Source organism: Meriones unguiculatus, chromosome 4, assembly GCF_030254825.1.
Source record: "Meriones unguiculatus strain TT.TT164.6M chromosome 4, Bangor_MerUng_6.1, whole genome shotgun sequence".
Classification (NCBI taxonomy): Eukaryota; Metazoa; Chordata; class Mammalia; order Rodentia; family Muridae; genus Meriones; species Meriones unguiculatus.
The window spans coordinates 137,441,079-137,459,219 of NC_083352.1; the positions used below are offsets into that span (position 1 = coordinate 137,441,079).

Genomic DNA, 18,141 nt, shown 5'->3' on the forward strand with positions numbered 1-18,141 from the left:
GGACCACCCGCCAGAACACCCTCACAGCTGCTGTCAGCTTCCAATTGCCCCCTAACTATAGGGGAGAATTCAGGCTCAGCTCCCTGCTCCATGCCTGACTGTTATCTGGCCTGAGTGTGTGTCTTATGCTTACTGTGCCAGTTGCTGAGAGTTCATACCTTCCCTGCTGTGCCCAGGAAACACTTTCTGGGTAGTCATCTATCCCCTGTGGCTCTTATACTCTTCCTGCCTCCTCTTTCCTCATAGCTTAACCTTGAGAGGTAGGGATATGATATAGATTTGTTTAGGGTTGAACATTCTAGTCGTTTATTAACAGTTGTGGGTTTCTGTGTTAACTGCCATCTACTGCAAAGAAAAAAAATGCTTTCTGGATGAGGGTTAACAAATAAATTAATCTGTGGATATCACTAGCAGTCAGTTTAACACTATGTCCATTGAGCAGAGTAAATTACTCCCTAGAGCCCAAGCCTATTTGGCCACAGGTTCTTGGGCTCAAGAATGGACTCAGGTAGGGTTCAACTTAAACAGCGCGCCGTAAGCCCAGTCAGAAGCGGTGCGCTACTCCTCTGACAGTCATGCCGCTGCTGCACCGGTGACATGTCTTGCCAGGCCAGTCACTGTCGTAGCTTGCAGGGCTCACAGAGGAGGTTCAGTCTCATGCGCACCATATATTCCCGCACTATGAACGCTAGCCAGAAGGCCTGAAGCTTCCAGATGAGCAGCAGCTTGCTTTCTGCACGGTCGTAAGTCAAGTGTAGGGTGTCCTAAGCAATACAGTCTTACTGTAATGTTCTGGGAGGAAAGCAAGAGCTTTGGCAGGAGCCTATCACGTTCAGGAGTCTATTTAACCTTACTGCCCAAAACCTCCAAAGTGGGAACCAATTTCTGGCAACCAGATGTTTCATGTACTATTCTGTGATGTCCATTAGGAGCATTATTGTCCCATTAGAGGGTAGCTCCGTTTAAATTCTTTGTATATGTGCATGTATGTGCTCTAGGGAGCTTCCCCAGTAGTAGGTTTTCATATGATTTTTAAAATGTCTTTAGCGTTAGTTATCCCTCTTGCACTCCCTAACCTACTCTGCCCTCTCACCCTTATCTCCACTAAACCCTTCCTGTAACATTATCTTCTTGAAACTGTTTATACCTATACTGTGTTCTAGCTCCATTGAATGCTACCCCTGGCCCCCTCCTAATTCCCTGACTTCTGTTGAACACATGCACACACATGCACACACACACACACACACACACACACACACGCAGATTCAAGGCTAACATGAGAGAAAAATGTGTGACCTTTGTCTTTATGGATCTGGATTAACTCACTCAGAATGGCTGCTTTCAGCTCCATCCTGTTTACTTGTGAAATTCATAATCAGGAAAATGAAATGCACTCAGCAACACACTTTAAAGGCCTGGAAGCTACTGGACAGAATTTAAAAGAAGTAAAGTACAATGTAAAAATTGAAGAAAAAATTAAAGTCCAGGAAAGTAAGCACCGAGCCCCAAAGCAGAGCCGGGACATGCTTTCCCTACCTTAGCTCTGCATGTGAACATCACAGGGCCTTTTTTTAGTCCACTTTTTTCTGAGTTTCCACTTTGTTTTTAATGACCTTATAAGGAAAAGGGCAGAGAATCCAATCTTCAAGATCTGCCAAAGGGAAGAAGCCTAACAGAGGTGTTTTAAAATAAAAAACAAGTCAGCAGTAAATTCCCCTTTCCAAAAACCAGGGACTTGTCAGACTTGATACATCCGTTGCAGGAAGAAAAAGGGACAGGAGGAAAACAGCTCTGAGAAGCTGTTATCACAGGCTGGCCTTTCTGGAGCCCCAAACCTGCTCTTGCCCTGCCCTCCCCAGGCCCTGAACCCTCGAACAACTGTTATATCTGAGGTAGTTTTATACTGCGAGTGCCTAGAGCACCTAGCAGGACCAGATTCGTGTGTTTTCTCGCTACAGTGGCCACTCACGGGCAGTTTACGGGACATAGTGAAAATAAGTAGGTGTGGCCAGGCTTCCATGGCCACAGGAGGCCTCTCTGGACCCAGCCAGTCACTCATGAAAAATACTGGAGAGGATGTTTCCTTACTGAATCTGTACAAATGTCTAAATGGCATTTTTTTCTCGTCACATATTCCCTACACAATATGATATAACTATTTACGTATCATTCATATTAGAGATCATAAGTAATCTCAAAATGGTTCAAAGAGAGCTTGTAAGGGTTGTCTGCTGATACTTCACAAGTTTATGTAAGAGACTTAAGCATTCTCAGAGTTCAGCATGCAAGGAGGATGCTGGAGCCAATCCTCTCACAGAGAAAGAGCTGAATAAAGCTCTCCTTCCATTCATGGCGGGAGCGGAAGGGTGGACACGGGCCAAAGACACAGGGAACTGCAAAGAGCCAGTGACATTCGGGGAGGTCCTCGTCCCAGAAGGCTAGCTCCACACACTCAGATGACACATACTGCAGTATCGGTAGTCACAGTTAGAATGCACAACCAACTTCATGAAAAGACACACCACACAGGCACACCACACCCACGCCTCGACAGTGCTTGAGGAAACAGCAAAAAGAGGACACATTCAAAAATTAAAACATAAAATGATGGCAAGAGTTGTAACTCAGTATTGCAAAGAAACAGACAGACCTACAGGAACATAAAATGATGACATACTCTCTGCTTCAAGACATTGTATCCACGAATCAGGAGGATGAGACGGAATCTTAAAAGCTTCTAAAGAGGCTACGCTCAGTGACTCACTGGGAGCCAGACCTCAGGAGGCTGAGGCTGATTTGCTTGGTCTACATAGTAAGATTCCGTGTGTGTATCAGGGAGAGTTGTGTGTGAAATTATTACAGACAAAAAGCATAGTGTTGGCTTAAAATGTATTAAGTAACATAGCTATAAGAGAAAGTGGAAAATATTCCAAGTGCTAAAGTAAAAACCATTTTGCAATTAGAATCTGTAATTTAACAGACTATCAGACAAGTATAGTGACAAAATAAAATGATTTCTAAACTAAATGGATTAAGAAATTGATTTTCCATAAACCCTTGCGGAAATAATGGCTGGAAACTGTTCCCACAAAATAAAACATGAGTCTGAGAGGAAAGTAAATAAATCAATACTAACCAAAGGAACATTTAAGGCATAAAAATCTAAATAAAAATTCATTTTAGTTTTTACAAATCTAACAATCTGGTGCTGGAGCGACAGCTTGGGGTGAGATCACTGGTAGCTCTTCCAAAGGACCTGGGTTCCCTTATCAGCACCACACAACCCTCTGTAACTCCAGTTTCAGGGCATCTGACACGCTGCTCTTACTTCCCTGGGAACCAGGCATGCCTGTGGTGCGACATGCCTGCAGACAAAGCACTCATACACACAAAATAGGTGCATTTTAAAAAATTAACACCCACAGCTCATTTTAAAGCCTTTCCATAGTAGCTATATTATAAATATAAATTATCTCAGAATAAACTAGATGAAGATATAATACCATCTACGAAAGAAAATGATTTTTCTGGAGAAATTAAATAGAAACTATGAATAAATTGATACACTCTGAGTGAATATCAACATAAATACACCAGAGCTTGGAAAATGACGTAAAAATATAATGCATTAGTAATGAAAGTACCCGCAGGTTTATAACCAATTTTAAGAATTTTAAAATTCACTTAGGAAATAAAATCTTAGAATTCAGAAGAAAGAGAAACAATAAGAATATCCATGTGTCTGCACACACATGTGTGCACACTTCTGTACACAGGAATATCCTCTCATAAACAGATAGTAAATCACGCAATTATATAGTCATTAGAGTACTGGCAGAAGGAAAAAACTTAAGAAAACAGGGCAGAGTTCAAAAGCAGAGCACTGCATGAATAAGAAATAATGTCTAAACCAAAATGTTCAATTCAAGGAGTAAGAGATGGAAGTAACGACTGCTAATGACTGGACTGTCTATTCTCTTCAGAGGAGTATCCCAGTTCAAATCACCCACAGCAGTACTTCAGGTGGATTAAAATACAGAAAGCACATATTTAAATTCACACAAACATAGTATCTGAGGGGATTTTTTAATCTGATGGAAAGATAAGCAAGTTATCTGCAGTTATTTGGAAAAGGGAAACAAGGGCTCTCCGGTGCTTGACTCTGGAAGAGAGCATCTGAGTGAAAATGCGTCTCCACATACTGACAACAAGTTAAAAAGTGCCGGTTGAGGGAGGAACAATGAATATTTAAATATTCATATATGGAAGTACAAATCGAAATGGCATTTTGGGATTGCCCACTGGGCTTTATCTATTAACACTTAAAACAGACATACTATCAAATGAAGAAAGCCCATTTCTGTCCAGTGAGATGGCTCAGTGGACAGAGGCACTTGCCACCTGCCCTGGCCAGCTAAGCTCAATCCCTGGATCCACACAATGGGAGACTCTTGCAATTTGCCCTCTGACCTTTCCAAGTGCCTGCCATGCACACACACACCCACATACACCAAAATAAATAATGAAATGTAGTAAAAGCCAATTTATTTTTTCCATCTTACCCGCTGCAACATTGCTTGTAAAAGCTAAAGGACTGAAGACAAAACAGACGTCTGTCCATGTCGGCTATTAAATGCAGCACTGCAGAGATAACTCTCTTACAAGCTTGAAATTTTATTATTATTTGCTTATTTTTTATCCTGGATTTTATTTATATAGCACATCAGAAATCTTCAAGAACGAAGTAACTGACAAAGCATTTCTATACATAAGCACAAACCGATTTATCATCATATTCAATGTATGTTAAACATGACCTCAAGTATCTATTGAACAAAGGTCACTGTATTTCTAAGAGTCCATAGTTAGTTTATATATATGTAAAATATGCTAAAACACAAGACACAAAAACTTTCGGGATTTTCCACATAGTTATTCCCTGTATTAGTTAACTTGGTAGTGCTGAATGAAATGTATATCTTTAAATTTCTGACCTTTAATTAACATTGCATCATTATTATTTACATAACACTTTCAATTTACAGAACACTTTCATTAAATTATAGCAGTGTCAGATGCTGTTTCATGATGCTGTGGTCTTTTAAGTAACTGGAGGAGATAGGGTAGGCCTCCTGCCTCACTACAACCATTGACAAAAGGAACCAAAACAAGGATTGGAAAGTTCTGGATCCTGGGGTCTGAAGCCACTGCTCACTCACAGTTTCTTCAGCCTTAAAGAGGACTTGCTGAGAGTGAAAAGACAGGGGTTACAGCGATCAGTGGCTTCTGAACCCTGCCTTGAAGCGGGTGTGGGGGCTGGGGCTATAGCTCAGCAGAGAACTGGCACAGCCCTGGGTTCAGTCCTGCATACTGTGAAAATGTAAGAAGAAAGAATAATTAGTGAAACACATTCTTAAGCTACCCAGAGAAATTCGACATCACATCACAGGAAATAATTTATTAGTTCTCTTAGTTCAGTCCTTAGTAATCAGTCAGTCAGGCATACACGAACACATACAAACTTAAAAGCACCCTAAACTACGTAAGTCCATCCCCGAATTTATAACATTCTAGCGTTGGAGCAAAGTAGGTGAGAAGTCCATTAGAAACTAGGAAGGAAAGTGAGAAATGCAGTGCTGGACCCAGCACACGGTTGGGTGCCTCCATGAGTGACACACAGCATAAGGCGGGGGACGTGCCCTAAAGGGAAGGATGGGTTAAGTCAGCCAAGCCCCAGGAAAGAGAGCAACAGACGCATTACTCACTTCAGGAAGATGGATTAAGAGTGTAACTCAAGCTCCGACGGGGCAGACACATGGGGGAGGATGACCAGCATTTGCACATTAGGAAAAGAAAGGGAAAACATTCTGAAATGGAGGAGGTACTCAGAGTCAAGGGCAAGAATGGAGCGTGGCAGTGGTGGGTAAGCACCACTGCAGCAAGGGCAGGGCACAGCAGGAAATAAAAAATCACATAAGTAAATAATCAAATAAAAACCCCACTTTGGAAATGAGATCAATTCTAAATGCCTAGCCCATGTCAAACACTTGTACATCCGTGGTTCCGCTCAGTTCTCAGAACGACTCCCTCTGCCATCTGCACACAACTGTACTGTTCAGAGAAAACAGTGTTTCTCTTGCCCGTTGGGATGTTGGCGTGGAATAACTGAAACGTTATCCAGGTTGGGCTGGTGGCTCCTGCCTGCAACCCCAGCACTCAGGGGGCTGAGGGGAACTGCCAGAAACAAGGCCAGAGTCACCTCAGGAGCACACTGAGTTCCAGGCCAGCCAAGGGGAGACTCTGTTGATTTTTTTCCCCACGATGTTAAACTGGAGTGTGTGGCAATCCCCTCAACTGGCAGAGAGCTGAGAAGAGGAGCTTGGCTCGGGTAAGGGGCATATGAAAAGTAATGGTTTAGCTCAGGTTCGTGGAGGTTAGAGGTAAGAGGAGCACAGCCATACTGTCTACTGTCTACTCATATCTCTGTCACTCTATACATCCTCTGTCACACTGATGACACACTCTTAGGTGAGTGTTTCCCTGCTTCTGGGAAATTGGGAGTGGAAGTTGTCAACCGCAAAGCTCCGCCTTTCCCAGGAAGCCACCAGTGTGTCTCCACAGCTCGCCTGCCCCATCCTTAGAGCACGGGTCACATTTTACACTCACCATCAACAGGCTTTCAATCCACAAGAAACTAATTGATTAGAGTGTCGGTCTTAAATCTGAGTTTACAAACTCTTTCTTCTCTGCTCCTTACCCACTTGATTGCCCTCCTAGCTGAGGTCTTTCCATTTGGGGCATGGCTCCCAGAAAGACTTGCTGGTACCTTGATGCTATCTATGTACTGTGCATTCTCCATCCACATCTAGATTTCTGTAACACACCAGGATTTGCTTGTTTGTTGTTGTTGTTGTTTTTAGAAAGCAAAGAACAACTCACAGACTAAATAGAAAAAAGACCTGAAGTACATATGAGGAGAGCACCAGGGGAGATGCACAGCTGCTGTTCCCACGTGTTCTCCCGTGTGTGGTGTGTTCTCCTCCCATGTTATTCCTCCTCTAAGCAACAACGGTAAAGCTAAAGATCACCAAGCACTTCCTATGTTAGGAACTGTGACAGGAACACTGTATACATCAGCCAAATATTTTTGCAGGTTTGCTCTTAACAGGTTTTTTTTTTTCTTTTGGTTTTTGGTGTTTATTAAGACAGGGTTTCTCTGTTTAACCTTGGCTGTCCTGAACTTGCTTTGTAGACCAGGCTGGCCTGGAACTCACAGAAATCCGCCTGTCTCTGTGTCCGCAAGTGTTGGGATTACAGGAATGCGCCACCAGGCCCAGCTGCCATTACACTCTTTATTGGCATGTACAGTGAGTTTTCTAGAAGGAAAATCTTCAGCAGTGCTAAGGGAATTATTTGGCCTTTTCTAATCAATCAAAATGCACATGAATCAAAATAAATAAAACACTATTCACTATTAGCTTATTCCTCCAATAACTTCATTTTATGCCAATTTTGTCATTTTTATACTTGAAGAAAGCAGTGGAGGAGAAAAGGTTAAAAATACTCTCCTTTCTCAAGTATCAACACTAAATTATAGGCTGTTTTTGGAACACCCAGATATTACTATACTAATTTATATAACTCTATCAATAGTCCATTACCAAGTCTATAGTTACTCCACTGAATGCATTTATCCTTCAACAAAGTTACAGTACTAGCATTTTCATTATCACAGTCCTTTTATTACATGTTTCAATTTCTTTAATATCTGTTTTCATAGCCCTTGATTTCTTCAAAGTCTAGTCTGGTTGCATGAGTGTCATTATTATAAGTCAGTCCTGTAGACAGATGCCCCTTGCATGAGCAGCTTTCACAGCGTAGAGACTGATGTTAGCACACAGTTGTGATGTGTGTCTAGAGAATGTAGTCATGCCTCAGGCTGAAAATAAGTGTCATTTAATCCCTCAAGAGACCCGAGGAAGAGAAAAGGCGATGGGCTCCTGGGCAGCAGAGCCAGAGAACAGATGTTGAGGAGAACCTCACTCCTGGGGTGGACAGGAGGATGACCCTTCTTTCTACCAGAAAGAGGACAAAGAGGCTGTGGAAATCTGTTAGGGCAGGAGTGAGTCCAGGCTGTGGAGACAGCGGTCAACGCATTGTAACTAGAGCTCTGTTAACTAGGTTTTTGTAAGTTTCTGAGACTTGAAGGGAAAGGTGGAAGGAGCAGTGACCAGAGAGCTATAAACTGAGAAGAAGATGCGGTTGCTTCTCCTGCTTACAAAGCAAAGCTTCTTCGTTTTAAGTCAACAACAACAAAACGCTATCTGTGCAGATGTGAATCCACATGTCCCAGGTCTTCTGGAGGCTGATGTGAACCGCAGTGGCGCAGCGCTTGCCTACTGACACAAGGCCTTACTTTTGACCTCTAGCACAGGATTTCGCTTTGTTTTGCTGTTTGTTGTTTGTTTTTAAAACAGGTCACTGGGAAAGGAGAAGAGAATTTGTTTACTATTTTGCTGCGTTGAATTCAATATTCGCCTTCACCGAACACTTTGATTTTACCCCATCTCATTCTGTGGGTGTCCAATAAGAGGTGGGCACACAATTTACAGGAAAGGCAGGTGTTCCCCAACAGAGTTTTTTTAAACTTTTAAATCAGCTTTTTAAACACGTTTGTACAGCTAAGTAAGGAGATTTAACTGTCCTTTCTAAGCATCATTCTTGGTGATGTTGAAAGTTAAGTGGCAATTAGAATGCACAAGACATGGGCATGTGGCTTTTCAGGGAAATTTTCAATAACTTTAGTCCATTTTCAATAGCAACTATTAAGATTATATAATAGAAAGAAGAAAATCGTCAGAGGCATGACCAGTAAGTACTGAAGTGGGGATTATTTGGATTTAAAGGGAGCTGTGAGTACCTGGTTAAAGTAGACAGTGACGGAAACTGGAGGTCAATCAAGGGATGTCATTTTTACACAACAAGGACTTAATGGGGGTTGAAGAGGATGTGTATCTGTAGAGAGGAAATTATTCTCAGGGTATGTGTAAATTAGATTGAAATTAGACCAATCATGACTAAATCTGTGAAGCAGCTATCATGAATACAGGTACAAAACAAAAAAGAGGCTGAAAGTGGAATTTCTGCCTCCACAACGTGTCCCTTGCGGGGAATTTTCTCTGGACTCTCACGCAATGCATCCTCGCTCCTCTCACTGCCGCGCCTCACCAGTCATCAGTCTGTTTCTGGTAACTCGGATTTTTCTGGATACCTCTATTCATTTATTGAAGGAGTCTGGTAATTGGAATTCTGCCTCCTGGCCTTGGCAGATGCAGGTCTTATCCATAGTTCCATTTCTCAGAGACTGTCCTTGAATTATTATTTTTAAATACCTGATAAATTTTAAAATGTTTTATAGAATTTAACTCTGATGGTCCAGGACCAAACTCAGAGGTGTTAATTTAAACTCTCATGTCTAAAAATATTAATATCGTCAGTCAGATTTTAAAATATCGTCAAGTCCACAAATAAACACATACACACATAGTGACATAGCTAAGGAACATAGAAATACGACATTGTCACCTTGGAGTGACCAGAATACTCAAATACCAGGACTTGTCCAGCTCCTACAGGACACAAATCCCACAAATTCCAGAAGAAGTGGACCCCCTCATGGGTCCCCTCCACACATAGATACCAGAAGGCGCAGAGCCCCCATGGCCCTCTCCACAGCTTCCAGATGGAGAGCGGGCTCTAGCAGCCTTCTTATCACACAAAATAGGGTCCCAGGATCATCTCTCCTGGTGCCAAAAGAAGTAGAGCCTTTATGAGCCTCTTCCCTGGGAAATGGAGCGTCCTCCATAGTCCCTCAACCAGACTGGAAACTCTCCAAGTTTCCCCAGACCTCGAGAGCATACCAAAAGCAGAAACCAAAACAGACAGCCGGCACACAAAAACAAAAAACAGACAAAGACAAAAAACAAAACAACCACAGTACCTGCTTTTTAAACTTTAAAACAAAGCATCCTCTTTAGGAGTGAAATCATAAAGCACATTTATAATTTTAAAAGTCAAAACCAGACTTTAAAATTTACCAGTGCAAACAATCCAATTTTTATTATTATTATTATTATTATTATTTTATTTTTAAATTTAATTTCTCTAATTTCCTTAATAACTGACCTTGGTTCCTTTCTAATTGGACTTTCTCTCAGAGAACAATAATATCTTCCTGCAGTGGTCCCATATCTCCTGCAAATGTGGCAGGGAGAGCCACGGGGGCAGAGGGTGCAGGAGGACAGTCTGAATTATGAGACTTGGCAGTTTCTTCCTCTGACTCTGTTTCATCCTCACTATCTAGCTCTTAAATTATTTTCTGCTCTCAAATTACACAAATCTGTTTGAGCTCCTTTGTGAACATTTGAAATAACCTTAGAAGTACTTTTTTCTCTGCCTGTTTGGCTGCTCTAATTTTTCCAAGCAATTCTTTAGCTTGTGAGATCAAATTTTTCATTTTATCACTCTCATGCCTAGGATCCAGCATGCCTCTAATTAGAGTCCACAGAGAAAAAGTTATAACAGGTACTTTCTCAGGACCATTATTAGTGTAATATTCTTGCAATCTTTTTCCTACCCTCCCCCAAGTTTCCAGATTGACAGTACCTTCAACTGGGAACCAGGAACAAACTTCATTTACAAACTAAAGGGGATAAGGGCATTTCTCCTAATTCCTCGAGTTTATTAGCATTGACTTTAAAGTCCTCATAAATAACTCCCTGCTACTGCTCTACCCCATAATTGTGCTGCCTGCCTACCTTGTCTTCCTCCCTGCGATGGGCGGTTGTCACAAAGCACTTTTTTTACTTAGGCATCCAGAGCTCCAAAAACCAGCGTTTCTCATTTTTGCCCCTCATTTTCAAGGTCCCTTGTTCAGGCGCCAACTGACCCGTCCAGAGGATTAGTTGAACAGGGCTGACCTGAAAGAGGGAGTGGAAACTGGGGGACAGAGACGCGAAGAATGGAGACAGGACAGATTCCCGATCAAGTCTCAGTTTACTGAACGTGCAAACAACACTTACAAAGCAAAGGGTACAAGCGATTTTTTTTTTCACGGTAACAAAATATCCGTGCCACCTGGCAAGGCATGCAGGAATTGACTCAAGGTCACACAAAGTTTGCTGTCTGGTTCCCAAGGTTGCAGGGAGCTTGCTCTCTACTTCTCAGGCTCAGAGCACCCCGCCTGCAGAGACGGCCAAGGACAGTCTCTGAGAAATGGAACTATGGATAAGACCCGCATCTGCCAAGGCCAGGAGGCAGAATTCCAATTACCAGACTCCTTCAATTTATTCGCAGCCTGATTTGCTCTCAAGAGGTAGTCTCAGATTTTCGAACTGCTTTCTGTTAGCAATTCTCACGCCACTAGCCTAGACTCCTTTCTGTAGTCTCCTCTAATTTGTGGGGGTTTTCCCCTTCTTTACTTTTCTTACAAAAGAAAGCATTTAATTGGGGGCTTGTTTACAGTTTTAGAGGGTCAGTCTATGATCATCACGGCGGAAAGCAGGCTAGTATGGCGCTGGAGCAGCAGCTGAGAGCTTTGCGCAGGCAGCAGGTGGAGAAAGGCACACAGGGCCTGGCAAGGGGTTTTGAAACCTCAAAGGCCCCCGTTCAATGACACACCTCCTTTAACAGGGTCACCCTTCCTAAGATTTTCCAAAAACAGTTCATCAACTGGAAACTAAGCCTAAGGACACATGAACCAACGGGGGCCTTTCACATGCAAGCCACCACATCCCATTCTTGGCCCCCAATAGGCCTGTGGCCATAATCACACTGCGAAATGCCTTTAGTCCAGCTTCAAAGTCCCCATAGTCTTTCTCAGTCGCAAAACTGTCTAAAAGTTCAAAGTCTCTTCCGAGACCTAAGGCAGCCTCTTAACTGTAACCCCGGTAAAAAAAAAAAAAAAAAAAAAATCAAAAAGCAGATCACATACTTGCAACAGTGGCACAGAATGTACATTACCATTCCAGAAAGGAGGAGCAGACTGAAGAAACAGCAGACCAAAACGAGACTAAAGCCCAGCAGGGCAACCGCGAATCTCGGCATCTGCATGCTGACATTAAGCGCCCTTGACATTGCCCGCTCCCTCCGGCTCGGTTGACCGCAACACCTTTCTCCCTCTTGAGCTGGTCCACACCGGGTCTGAAGCCTGCTTTCACAGGTGTCTGGCACCTCCGACATCTTGGGGTCTCCAAGGCAATCTAGACTTTGCCTTCACAGCCTTAATGCAATGGCTTCTCTGGTCCTCCATGCAGGGACTGCCTGCCGAAAGCCTGGCCCCGGTGGCTTTTTGCCCGAGAGGAAGATAACATACTCCCTTTCCTCTATCTTTTTTTATTCTAAATTCAGATCCTTGCCGGGGCTGGAACCCAGGCCCTTTCTTGACCTGCACTTGCTTAAGCTTTCTGTTGTGGTTTCCTTTGAGTCTTAAGCTTTCCAGTAATCCTTTTCACATAACTTGTGTTTTCTGCCTTTCCGACATTAGAGCTTGATTCACGTGACTTTTTTTTTTTCCTAATGAAGACAGGTTTTTTGTTGGTCATCTTGGAGAGGAGAATGCCCACATCTCCCTAGGTGATGTTAGGGGTTTGGGTGCACCAACTACTCCAGCTTGCTTCGGGATCATGGTAAAACTTAATTGGTAGTGAAGACTCAGAACCCAAGGCGGCCATTTGGTGACAGTGTGTAATCTTGGAGCAGGTATGCGGGTGAGTCCACAGAAACAATCGCTTTTTTTTTAATGACTTTTTTGGTTTTTTTATAATTTATTTAATTTTTTATGTGAATTTAGTGTGAAGGTGTCAGATTCCTTGAAATTGGCATTATAGACAGTTTTGAACTGTCATGTGGGTGCTGGGGACTGAACCCGGGTCCTTTAAGAAGAGCAGACAGCACTCTTAACCACTGAGCCATCTCTCCAGCCCCACGCAATCTCAAGAAGAGAGCTAACAAATGGTATCATCAAGTTTGCTTTCTCTGACGGTTGAATAATTAGAAGGCAGGAAAAGTCTAGAGTGAGACATGTAGCATAAGAAATAAGAATGAAGAATGAAAACTAAGCATGAAGAATAAGAAAAACCAACATATTGGCTACCAAGGAGGGGTGTATGAAAAACTGGGTCTTGGAAATGAAATAAGGTGGAGAGGTTAAACTTAGACAACACCAGAGGGCGAAGCAAGGTGAGTTTGCACTGGGAAAACAAATGGTGGAGCTGGAGTTTGTGTGTGTTCACGTTCTCATGGGAACGAGCTCTGTAAAGAACAACAATAAATGCTTTCAGATATTATTTTCCTCCAATCTTTTTGTCAATATGGTTAATATGCTCTATGAAACTTATTTTGGTATTATTTATTGCTCTGCCTTAGCTTCTGAGATTTGGGAGTTCAAGAGTCTCCTAAGCTGAAGAAAGAATTGTTTCAATTTGCAGTTGCTGCGCTAACAGTCCAAATCCTGGAAGGGAAATCATTGGTCTCCCCTAGTAAGTCTGTAGACTGGGGAATGGCTTGGTGCGATTTTCAACTGGCCCTGTTACTGGAACTAGAGGATTCAGGGGTCCCAGTAGACCAGGCATAGCAGTACATCTCAGACAGCCAGTGGCACTGGTGGAGAAGGTTATAAATAGCACAGCCCCACCAGGAAGAAAAGGTTGATGTCTGTCTGAAGATTTCCATTGAGACAGCCTAGCACTGTTGGGATTTGGTTAACCTTTAATCTGGCTATTATCTTGGAATCGACCTTGGGCAACTATGTTGGTGCCATGGTCTCTTGGGGGGATTGTTTCAGTCCTTTGTCTAAAGGTATTTACTAATTTACTAATTATGACTGTTGTCATTGAATCTAAGGTTAATGCTGGAAAGAAAAAAAAAATCCAGGGAACTCAGAAGGAAGGGTGAAAAAAAGAAAACAAGAAATAGAGTGGAGTTAGCTCCACAACTAGGCACGCCTCCAAATCCTCACTGCTGAGTCATGACTCCATTCTGTGGCGGTGGGGTTGAAGGTAGGGCTGCTTTACATGTTTCATTGATTCCAATTACAGTCAGCCTGGTATGGATCCCTCAGTAGTTTGAAGCCACAGCAGCATAGAAAGAAGGAAATGTCTGCAGTCAGATTCATGGGAATCTCGCTCTCAAATTGGCCTTTGACAAGCTGGTTGCTTTCACTTAGCATCAGTTTTCCAATGGTAACATACGAACACATATATTTCTCATCTAGCTCTTTCCTGGCCTGCTACTCATATCGGAGATAAAACATGTAAAGAATCTGGCACAAGCCAGGCAGTGGTGGCACATGCCTTTAATCCCAGCACTCAGGAGTCAGAGGAAGGCACATCTCTGAGTTTGAGGCCAGCCTGGTCTACAGAGTGAATTCCAGGACAGTGCCAGGACTACACAGAGAAACTCTGTCTCAAAAAACCAACCCCCCCTCCCCAAAAGAATCTGGCATATAATAAATTGTAGTTAGGTGTTGTATTCTAGAAACCAATGAAGCTCATCTCCTGCCAAGGCCAACGTTCCACCAAACTTTTGAAGGTACACATTATGGTAGGTTGCTGATCTAATGTATTATGTGTTCTACAAAATAGATATTTAAAACAGAGTTTTAAAAATTAAAGCCCCATATATGTAAATCTTCAACTTTTTTCTTCCTGCTCCCAGTAGACTGTGTTCTTCTCAAAGTGTTAGAATTTGTGGAAGTGCCAGCATTTGTGAAAGAAGGGATTACACAGTTGCCACCAGCATCTAGCAATCGCCATGGCTCCTCACTTGGTATAAAACAATCAGTCAGAAAGTGTTCTGGATTGCAGTCTTTGCAGCAGAATGTTTTCTCTGCTAGCCAATCAAAATTTCATTTTCTTAGGTGAGAATCTAAAAGCTGGAGAGGAAAATTGAATTGCATTTTAGTAAATGTCCAGTGTTCTGACTGCCCATTTTCTGCTGCAGATAATGTCTGATTGCTACCATTTTCTGAAGCTACTGAAGAGTTAATCTGCTTGGCTGTACTCCTCCACCTCCTCCCACTCCACTAATTCTCTCAGCCACACTTATCCTTCCTTTGGTAACTGACTTTAGCCCTGTAATTTTCATGTTATTCTTGCCACTGACAGTTTGATTTTCTGGCCCAGTGTATAATATAAACTTTATTCCATTTAATATCCATAATTTTGTCCTCTGTGTCAAGCACACATGACACTTTGTACTTTGTATTCTGTGTCTGTACATTCCGTCATACAAGGTCTAATTATATCTCATGTTCTTTGAAGAAAATGACAATGGGAATCCAGCAAATCGTGTGGCTTCTCCTAGCATTTCTCTCTAGCTGTAATAATGGAGTTTAAAAATTACTAGGCAGTTACTGTTACTATAATATCAAGTCGCAGTGTGTCATTTCTAATACACAAATATAATTAGACTAAGTAATTTGAGGAAAAAAGCAGTCATTGAGAGAAGACTAGTAATAGGCAAAACATTAATGTCTAAAACAGGTCTCTAACAAAGCTTTGTTTCCTATAGTCTTTTTTATTACATTATTCATTTACATGCATTCTTTTTTCCTATTAAATAGGTAGATTTATGTATGTGAGTATTTTGTCTGTGTGCATGCATGTATGTGCACCATATGCATGCCTAGTACCTTAGAGATTAAAAGAGGGCCCCAGAGCTTCTGGAGCTGGTGTTACAGATGTTTCTGAGCTACCATGTGGGGGCAGGGAGCTGAACTGGGGTCCTCTGCAAAGACAGCCAGTGCTGCCTCTCCAGCCCTGTCTTAAATTCTTTAAAGAATTAGATATCATGAAGCCAAACTTTATCATGCTCCGAATATAAAATCGTGTGCAAAATTCATGGGTTATCTCATTTAGTTATTATAGTAAACTAATGAAAAGGGCATGAAATGAGGACTTACTAGGTTTAAAGGCAGAATGGAGTAACAGTGATGCCATCTTGACTTGCAAAGGGTTCATGGCCTCCATGAATCACAAACTTAGGATAGAGAAAAATTCATTGAGAATAGTTTTATTCTAGTGATTTATCTTCTTCCTTGAATCTAGGGAGCAATTCAAATACACATGATATTATGAACTACGTAGAGTCTTTAAAACAGTATGTTCATTAATGCATTCACCAGCATCTAAAGGTTAGATTTTAGTTCGGCCTACACTTCCAGGGAGTTCATCATCAAAGAATTCAGGACGGGACCTCAGTCAGGGCAGGAATCTGAAAGCAGGGGCTGAAGAAAAGGTCAGTGAGGAGTCTTGCTTACTGGCTTGCTCCCCATGGCTTGCTCAGCCTGCTTTCTTTCAGAATCCAGGGCCGCCTGCTCAGGAGCCCCACCCACAATCACAAATCAAGAAAATATCCTATAGCCCAATCTTATTGAAACATTTTCTCAACTGAGGCTCATTCTTCTCTACTGACTCTAGCTTGTGTCAAGTGGACATAAAACTAGCCATCACACTACCTCTCGTGTATGCTTTTTACACCTATGTCAAAAATTAGGTGGCTCTAACTCTAAAGGTTTATTTCCAGGTCGTCTATTTCACTGGTTTGTAGGTCTATTTATATGGCCAGTATCATTTATTGCCCTTGCTAAAACTTAAATACTATGATGGATAAGAACGGAGAGAATGGGCACCATGTCTTGTTCCAGATTTTAGAGAAAATGCTGTAAATTTAGTATTTTGTTGGCTAGTGGTTTGTCATCTACAGCTTCATTGTTTTGAGACATGTTGAACTTCTTCATCGTTTCTTTTCCTGTGAATGGATGTTGAGCTTTGTCAGAAGTCTTTTCTTCATCAGTTGAAATAGTCATGGGATTTCTTGGCCTTGTGTCTATTTATGTGAAAATTATACTTATCAACTTGTATATGCTGAACCAACCCGAGAACTCTGGAATCAAATAAACTTGCTCATATCATACTACAGTTAAAACACTAAGTACAATGAACTACAAGTATTTCGGAAGCTGAGAGAAATATCACATACAAAAGCAGGGCCATTGCAGCAACAGCCTTCTCAGCAGAAATTTTAAAGGCCTGAAGGGTTTAGAATGGTGTGCTAATCCTGACTACTGTACCTAGAAAAACTGTCAAAAGTGAAGAAGGAACACTTTCCATGAAAAGGAGACTAAAGGAATTCATGAACAGGCCAGTTCTACAAAGATTCTTGAAAGAAGTACTTTGGACTGACAACAAAAATAAATACATCCATAAGGCTACAGGAAAGAACAGTGGTGCTAGAACAGTAGTTCAGAAAACCAGAAATAGGAAACCACCCACCACTATAAAATTATGACAGGAATTAATATATACCTTTCAATAATAATTCTAACTATTTATATGTAAATATATATAATACAATATAATAATATAATATACACTTATATCTAAGCATAAATCACTCTAAACAATAAATATGGCCTCAGCTCCCTAATCAAAAGAAACAGACTAGCATAGTGGATTTAAAAACATGCTGCCTTCAAGAAATGCCCTACCATCAAAGACAGACGCAACCTTAGAATGAAAAAGAGAAAAAAGTATTCTAAGTGTTGCTGTCCTAATAACTGAAAAAGTAGACATCAAACAAAATTAATCAGAAAAAAATAGGTAAGATAACTTCCTGCTGATGAAAGGACAATCTGTTAAAAAGGATATTACAATTCTAAATTTACACCCACCAAATCCTGTGCACCTAGTTTCATGAACACACACTGCTGTATAGAAAGATACAGATTTGTCTCAGCACAGTAATAATAGATGATTAAATACCTGATTTCCACTTGTCAGCAGTGGCCCATGCCTTTAATCCCAGCATTCAGTAAGCACAGTCAAGCAGATCTTGACTGTGAGGCCTTTGAGTCGGAGGTCAGCCGGATCTATAGAGAAAGTTCTGCATCAGCCAGGGCTACACAGAGAAACCCTGTCTCAAAACAAACAAACAACAAACAAACAAACAAACAAAAAAGTGTGATCCGCATTTGCTACTTTGTGGATTCTTCTTTCTTCAACATGTCTCCACCCCTTTTCTTCCACCTTTCAACACTAGATAAGAGAGAAAAAAGAATAGAGGGGAAAGAGATCCCTG

At 41.7% G+C, this 18,141-nt stretch overlaps 2 protein-coding genes across 2 annotated transcripts in view; one reads left to right on the forward strand and one right to left on the reverse strand.

The window, feature by feature from the left end:
• Macrod2 (mono-ADP ribosylhydrolase 2) overlaps positions 1 to 10,952 on the reverse strand; it is a 1,947,949-nt gene extending 1,936,997 nt beyond the window's left edge. The window contains exon 1 of the mRNA XM_060383167.1: positions 10,821 to 10,952. The gene's annotated coding sequence lies outside the window, so the exon portion shown is untranslated. The remainder of the gene's footprint in view (positions 1 to 10,820) is intronic.
• Sel1l2 (SEL1L2 adaptor subunit of SYVN1 ubiquitin ligase) overlaps positions 1 to 18,141 on the forward strand; it is a 104,041-nt gene that overhangs the window by 7,384 nt on the left and 78,516 nt on the right. The gene's annotated exons all lie outside the window — the stretch shown is intronic.